The 8,414-nt window shown below is 34.5% G+C and overlaps 1 long non-coding RNA gene across 1 annotated transcript; it reads right to left on the reverse strand.

Annotated features, from left to right (window-relative positions):
* Positions 1 to 4,577: 4,577 nt before the first annotated feature.
* LOC118275384 (uncharacterized) lies at positions 4,578 to 5,992 on the reverse strand. The gene is made up of 3 exons (XR_007706962.1): positions 5,830 to 5,992; positions 5,449 to 5,515; positions 4,578 to 4,742 (listed from the first exon to the last, which is right to left on the reverse strand). It is a non-coding gene; the product is annotated as an uncharacterized LOC118275384 (long non-coding RNA).
* Positions 5,993 to 8,414: the final 2,422 nt, after the last annotated feature.

Consider the following 8,414-nt stretch of genomic DNA (forward strand, 5'->3'; position numbering starts at 1 on the left):
AGCTAACCTACCCGTGATTGCATGTCTATGGATAGTGATTTTAAAAAGTCCGATTCGCACTTGGCCGGTTTTTTTTCTGTCGACAGTATCGACATCATGTCTTCCCTAAGGTTAAGGTGTAGCACCTGGTCTGCACACACATACACTTACGCCGCATGCACACATTCACAACCCAGACAGATTTTGATCGATAACTTGTATACATAAATGTATAATGTACTTATATACATGCGTAGCAACCCCAACCCCAAGCTAGCCAACGGCTGTATTGTTGTTTTGTAGTTTCCGTTTAGCAAGTTTAGGCGAAAATATATTTTACTATATAAAAAATATTACGACTTTGAGTAACTAACTGTTCTAGTAAGTTATTGTTTTGGTAGGTCTTGGTTTGTCGGTTCGTTAAATGTTTTAAAACAGAAGCCTAATATCGTGATAATAACAAAAGGTGTTACATGCATTAACTACGTGTACTCTTTGAACCTTCTGATCTTAACAATACGTTAGCGTAGCGACGAGGGGCGTCGATATCATAAATAAAAGACCGTATGCTAACACTACAATTGTTTGTGTTAATACAATACAGATTGTAAAACAAACACACATAAATAATCACACACTTTTCCGAGGAGACAAGCAAAATCTATAAAATTAAAAAGCTTGCCAACAGTTTGACATCCATATCAAAAGTGACGAGTGCGTTCCGCGTGCGGAAATATAGTAAATTATCAAGATAGACAATTTCTATTTCTATCGACACTATCGACATCATGTCTTCCCTAAGATTAAGCAACCGGTCTGCACACAGGGACACTTGCGTCGCACGCACACATTCAAAACCCAGACAGATGTTGATCGATTACTTGTATACACAAATATATAATGTACAGATACAGTTCCTGGCTACTTTAATAGACGCACCAAAATTGTTGTAGTAGGTAATTATTTAGATATTTTGTGGTTCTCATTGGACGTTGCGTAATGTTTACCTCTCACAATCTTTCTTGACTAATGGACTATCCTCGATACAAATGTTTTCAAATGGAACCTGTATTTATGGAGACGAGCGCGTTGGCACAAACAACATTTTAAATTTGACTATATTATGAAGTATAGATATGGGAATTAGTCAACACTGTAATTCTACATTTGTAAATAAGTACAATTCCAAAACACACAATAAAGTTTCAATAAATGTGTTTGACACTCATACGTTTAAACGTAAATGGACTGTAAATAAACATTTAGTACACATCACATCACGTATATATGTATTACAAATTCAAAAAATAAGAGTGCGTCTAATAATGCGGCCAGGGACTGTACATGCTATTCAACCCCAATTTAGCGTATCCCGGCACGGTGCTATAGTTTCATTTATTAAATTCAGACAAAAATTATTTACTGTATAAAAATAATCGACTTTAAGAAACCGTTGTCTTGTACTTGTTGCTAAACAAGGAAGACTGATGCCAGTTTGAACTTGTGGTCAAGTGGTTTAATCCGTGTATAAATATAGCACGGCGCGGTAATAAAACATGGAATTATTTTTGTAGGGAAGATTATACCACACTTTTGAACTGTTTACTTACATGAATGAAATCCGTAGCTACTGTGAGTTAGTTACACAGGTAGTATTTATCTTGCTTGCAGCAGAACGGTACGCTACCGTACACAAAAAAATGTACCGTTTCGGTTGCTAAAGTAATATTTATCCCTTATTCCTCATGCCGTTAGGGTAATTTTAAAATAAATATTTTTTCTTTAGATACAATAAAGGAAAATATCTTCAAGTTGTCTGTCTGTTTGCATACATCGAGACTGACAGCTTACGATTTATAAATATGCTATGTACGTTTTAATAGCGCGGTCATGGCATTTTTATTTTCTGTCGACAGTATCGACATCAGGTCTTCCCTAAGGTTAAGGTGTAGCTCCTGGTCTGCACACACCTACACTTGCGTCGCACGCACACTTGCACAACCCAGACAGATTTTGATCGATAACTTATATACATAAATGTATAATGTACTTACATACATGCGTAGCAACTCCAACCCCAAGGTAGTCGACCGCTGTATTGTTGTTAATTTTCCTTTAGTAAGTTTAGACAAATATATATTTTACTGTACTGTAAAAATATTACGACTTTGAGTAACTAGTAAGTTATTGTCTTGATGGGTCTTGGTTTGTCGAATCGTTAAAAGTTTTAAAACAAAAGCCTAATATCGTGATTAAAACAAAATGTGTAACATGCATTAACTACGTGTACTCTTTGAACTTTCTGATCTTAACAACACAACACAGCGTAGCGACGAGGTGCGTCGATATCATAAATAAAAGACCGTATGCTAATACTACAATTGTTTGTGTTAATACAAGAGACAGATTATAAAACAAACACACATAATTAAAAGTCACACACTTTTTCGAAGAGACAAGCAAAATCTATAAAATTAAAGTTATATAGCCACTTATCATGAACCTGTGGCGGGTTCAAACCCTACTAACGGCAAGTACCAATGTTACTTTTCCCGAGTTCTATGTATTTTCTAAGATTATTTGTATATCACTGATAGATGTTGAAGGAAAAACATTTTGAGAAAACACGGGCTTATTATTCTAATTTATAAGTTTGAAATCACCACTCCGCATTGACCAAGCGTGGTGATTATTGCTGTAACTTTCTCCGTGTGAGAGACTTACTTACTTTTAGCCACACTTGAAGACTGTTGATGTATTATAATGTAACATATTATTATTTTTTAGCTTTCATCACATCTGGTTAGATAACCGCGCCGGTTTCCGATAATCTACATTTAGCCTTTTTCAGAAAATAATCAAGAAAAATAGATACAAAAATGCTTTAAAAAAACACAAAAAGTGATTTTAAACTATTTTCATTGAATTTTCTGAAACAAAAAGTACAAAAAAGGGTCAAATCGGCTACTGCTGTGGTGTTTATGATTCACAAGTAAGGTGAATCACGCGTTTCTTGATTCTGTTTGATTCTGGAAGATCACCGTGGATTTATGTCAAATGACATTCCATCGGTTTACAGAGTAGCCAAGGACCCTCCAAGAGAAGTTCTTCAAATTTACTACCCTATCGGAGTCGCAGGAAAACTTCGCTTGCGCGATGCAGGTTTTTGTGTTTTTCCAGCGTGGTAGATGATTTTTAACAAAAAGTGAAATGACATATTTATTAAATAATTAACGAAGAAACGTTCAACTGTTTTTATATTTTAATAATTGTCAATATTGTTGTTTAAACTGATTTTTTAAGTATCGACTTTACCTTATGACCACGAACTGCCATCTGTTGAAAACACCCTTCCCCCTTTTAACAATTTACGTACTTCGTATGGAAAACGTCGGAGAGCGCTACTCCTATTTGCAATGGTGAAATGCTAATATAGTGGCATCTAACAGAGGGTTGGTGAAGTAAGAAGTATTCACGATGTAGTAAATTGAATCCTGAGCGTGCTATCGTTGTGCCGGACTAGCTGCTTCGAATGGAAATCGTCAGAGAGCGCTGTACTAACACTACAAGTACGAACAAATATAAATCCTCTTCATGATGAAATAAAATCATCTGAAGCCATTTGTTTTTTTATTATTTAAACGATTCTGTTCATTTTAGTCCATCGATTTATGTTTACATTATTATATGCAATCTGCAATAATCTCCCGGATTGTCGGTAAATCTATCTAGGTGACTGTGGCGAAAGTGTAACTTTATGCTAAAATGCGCCTAAATTCTTGAAGCTTTCCAACACCTGTTGCACAAGTTATATATAATTTGGTGCTTTAAACTTACCTCAAAAGTTTTTATTACTAACACAAAACCACTCTATTCTTTACGTTCAGCATCAGTCGTAACTTGAGCGAATGTTTTATGATTTTTTCTAAGATGTGTTCGTACATCATTTCTTAAATGTGTGTTAAAATGTTGTACGAGGTGATTTATATGTAACGAGATTGTAAACAGTATCTTATTTATAGATTTGCTTGCTGTCTCTTATATAAGCCATAGTTAACCCAATTTACAAGGCGTATAAAAGTGTGTTAAAAGAAATTTCGTTTTAGGTGGCTACACCGTAGCTGGCTACGCCATAGCTGGCTACGCCGTAGCAAATTATTATCATGATGTGTCAACTACGCAAGTGAAGCGACGTTATTATTTCTTAGAGGTTAGTTAAAATGTTGTACGAGGTTATGTATATATAACGAGATTGTAAACAATATCTTATTCACAGATTAGCCCATTGTCTCTTTTATAAGCCATGATTTAACCCAACACATAATGTGAAAAAACTTATTACAAATATTTAGATGACATTTGATTCTAATCAAGTTTATTGTCATTATCAACACCTTTATTGTCAAGAATTTATAAAATGCTATATATTTTATTATTTCTTTTTAGCATTAAGACAGCGTAGTTTGATTTTGAACATCATGGCAACTCACTGATTATGTGTGTTTGTTGGTTATTGATTTGACGAGTCTTTTAGAAACTGGGTGTTATTGTAAGGAATTGGTGAGATTTGACTCATGAAAGCAGTAAATAAAAGCGTATTGTTATTCATTCAAATTGTTTACTTAATTTTCTGGCATTTTTGTAGCTGTAACCCGTTATCAAGAAACTCTTTAAATAATCTACAATAACTCCACTCGATCTGGTGCCGCCGGTTTTTTTTCGCAGTCTCGAGTTGTCGACCAACCACACCACCATCACGTCAACTGAAAACAATAATAAAATACATATATTACTTTTTCTGAATTCTTTGTTCGACAATGTGGTTGTCAAATAGGGCAAACTATTGCTGTTGGGCATTTGTTTTATTCTGTAACCGAACTTTTTCAACAAAATGAATTACATAACAATTAATAAATAAACTAAAGATACAGGTATATAAACTAAATAATAATAATGATAACTATGGCTAAAATATTAACAACACAACATATAAAAATAGGGTGCCCAAAAACGGACCGCATTGCCACGTTGTATGTATAAATAAATAATAAATATAATAAATAAATAGTTTATTTCCAAAAACTTAGTCACAATGTACTTAAATATAGCATCTTCCTTAAAATGTGATATATTAATATGTGATAGGTATTTAATATTTTAACAAGTAATATAGTATTAGTAATAGAAACATGACCAATAAAACCTTTGGGAGTGTATATCAAATATCAGATTAATCAGTCTATGTCAAAAAAAAAAAAAAACAAACGGGTCAAACTAAATGAAACCGCTTAGTCACAAATGAATTCCATAAGATCGAACAGGCGTTTTCAAATTCACAATAATACACAAAAACACATGTTTCTGTTATGTATATTTACTATTTCGCCAACTTTGAATCAGAGAACATTTAAAGAAATGCCATACAAAATACATTTAAAATTATATTTAAAGCAGCAAAGGTATACATACATGTAGTATAATCGCTACACCGGCCCGTTGCTACTGTGGCAGCCATCTTGGTGACGCACCACGAGAACTGTAAACAAATACAATTTATATGGTACCACGCTATATTCCCTTGATAAACAGATCATCATCATTAACTTTCTTTATCTTGCTTTACTTGCTTCAATCCTATCAAACTAGAGTGTTATATATTTAGTTCTTACCAAAGATAGCACTAATTTTCTATGTATACCTCTCGTAATTCTGATGTCATTCGTTCATCCGATAAAATTTTCATCACAAAAATTATAGTGAATGGCGGACTTAATTAAAAAATATTAATATCATATTCGAATACTATTTTTATTTCACTTATTCATCGTAAACGTATAATCAATTATTTACCTGTGTAATCTCCCACCTTCGTTGTACTTGATACCTCGGCGTTAGCAATGTTTTAACACAAAGAACAATCAATATTCTATTAATTTAATATACGATTAATTTTGTCGAACACGTCTATATCGCGGGCAGTACGTAATGAGACTGGTTAGATGTGCGCGAGACGGCATCTGTTTTATAGGGACCCTTGTATATCGTATAACGATAGTGCCGATGTGTTGCCTATATACCAAATAATGTTGTACAGTTTTGATACAGCAGTGTTATCGATAAAATATTAAAGAATTCTCGTTATTATCTTTAACATCAAATTTTATTAACCACTCAGTTCTCTTTATCTTTATCAAGAAATACGAGTATAACTACAGGTTAAAGGAAAATATCTTCAAGTTGTCTGTCTCTTTGCATACATCGAGACTGACAGCTTTCGATTCATAAATATGCTGTGTACGATTTAATAGCACGGTCACGGCTTTTTGTGTTTTCTATCGACAGTATCGACATCAGGTCTTCCCTAAGGTCAAGGTGTAGCTCCTAGTCAGCACACACGTACACTTGCGTCGCACGCACACATGCACAACCCAGACAGATTTTGATCAATAACTTGTATACATAAATGTATAATGTACTTATATACATGCGTAGCAACCCCAACCCCAAGCTAGCCAACGGCTGTATTGTTGTTTTGTAATTTCCGTTTAGCAAGTTTAGGCGAAAATATATTTTACTATAAAAAAAATATTACGACTTTGAGTAACTAACTGTTCTAGTAAGTTATTGTTTTGGTAGGTCTTGGTTTGTCGGTTCGTTAAATGTTTTAAAACAGAAGCCTCATATCGTGATTATAACAAAAGGTGTTACATGCATTAACTATGTGTACTCTTTGAACCTTCTGATCTTAACAATACGTTAGCGTAGCGCCGAGGGGCGTCGATATCATAAATAAAAGACCGTATGCTAACACTACAATTGTTTGTGTTAATACAATACAGATTAATATTTTCATTGACAGCAATGCGCCAAGACTGTCTGTGAGTAGCATACCTCTCCCATTCTTTCGAAAGCGTACGAACACCAGTGCTTAGATACGTTAGACGTAAAGCGTCAATTACGTAAAGACCGACCCAAGCCCTCATATATTTACACATACAACGCTGCCGGCCAGCTTTATTGCTCTAATTGTGATCGCATTTTTAAAACCAAGTTCGGTCTGGCCAGTCACATCAGGGCCCACGACAGGAAATAGCTTATCTAAGGTCGCCGTTACCGAAATCGGTAAGGAGGACTATATACAATACAGAATATAAAACAAACATACATATGTAAATAATCTCACCCTTTTCCGAAGAGACAAGCAAAATCAATAAAAATAAACATTATATTGCCACTTATCATGAACCTGTGGTGGGCCGGAGGTTTAAGACGCCCGCTTCTCATGCATGACAGGGCGGGTTCAAACCCAACTAACGGCAAGTACCAATGTTACTTTTCCCGAGTTCAATGTATTTTCTAAGATTATTTGTATAAAACTGATAGATGTTGAAGGAAAAACATCGTGAGGAAACATGGGCTTATAATTCTAATTTATAAGTTTGAAATCACCACTCCGCATTGACCAAGCGTGGTGATTATTGCTGTAACTTTCTCCGTGTGAGAGACTTACTTACTTTTAGCCACACTTGAAGACTGTTGATGTATTATAATGTAACATATTATTATTTTTTAGCTTTCATCACATCTGGTTAGATAACCGCGCCGGTTTCCGGTAATCTACATTTAGCCTTTTTCAGAAAATAATCAAGAAAAATAGATACAAAAATGCTTTAAAAAAACACAAAAAGTGATTTTAAACTATTTTCATTGAATTTTCTGAAACAAAAAGTACAAAAAAGGGTCAAATCGGCTACTGCTGTGGTGTTTATGATTCACAAGTAAGGTGAATCACGCGTTTCTTGATTCTGTTTGATTCTGGAAGATCACCGTGGATTTATGTCAAATGACATTCCATCGGTTTACAGAGTAGCCAAGGACCCTCCAAGAGAAGTTCTTCAAATTTACTACCCTATCGGAGTCGCAGGAAAACTTCGCTTGCGCGATGCAGGTTTTTGTGTTTTTCCAGCGTGGTAGATGATTTTTAACAAAAAGTGAAATGACATATTTATTAAATAATTAACGAAGAAACGTTCAGCTGTTTTTATATTTTAATAATTGTCAATATTGTTGTTTAAACTGATTTTTTAAGTATCGACTTTACCTTATGACCACGAACTGCCATCTGTTGAAAACACCCTTCCCCCTTTTAACAATTTACGTACTTCGTATGGAAAACGTCGGAGAGCGCTACTCCTATTTGCAATGGTGAAATGCTAATATAGTGGCATCTAACAGAGGGTTGGTGAAGTAAGAAGTATTCACGATGTAGTAAATTGAATCCTGAGCGTGCTATCGTTGTGCCGGACTAGCTGCTTCGAATGGAAATCGTCAGAGAGCGCTGTACTAACACTACAAGTACGAACAAATATAAATCCTCTTCATGATGAAATAAAATCATCTGAAGCCATTTGTTTTTTTATTATTTAAACGATTCT

The sequence above is a fragment of the Spodoptera frugiperda genome, chromosome 25, assembly GCF_023101765.2.
Source record: "Spodoptera frugiperda isolate SF20-4 chromosome 25, AGI-APGP_CSIRO_Sfru_2.0, whole genome shotgun sequence".
Taxonomy (NCBI): domain Eukaryota; kingdom Metazoa; phylum Arthropoda; class Insecta; order Lepidoptera; family Noctuidae; genus Spodoptera; species Spodoptera frugiperda.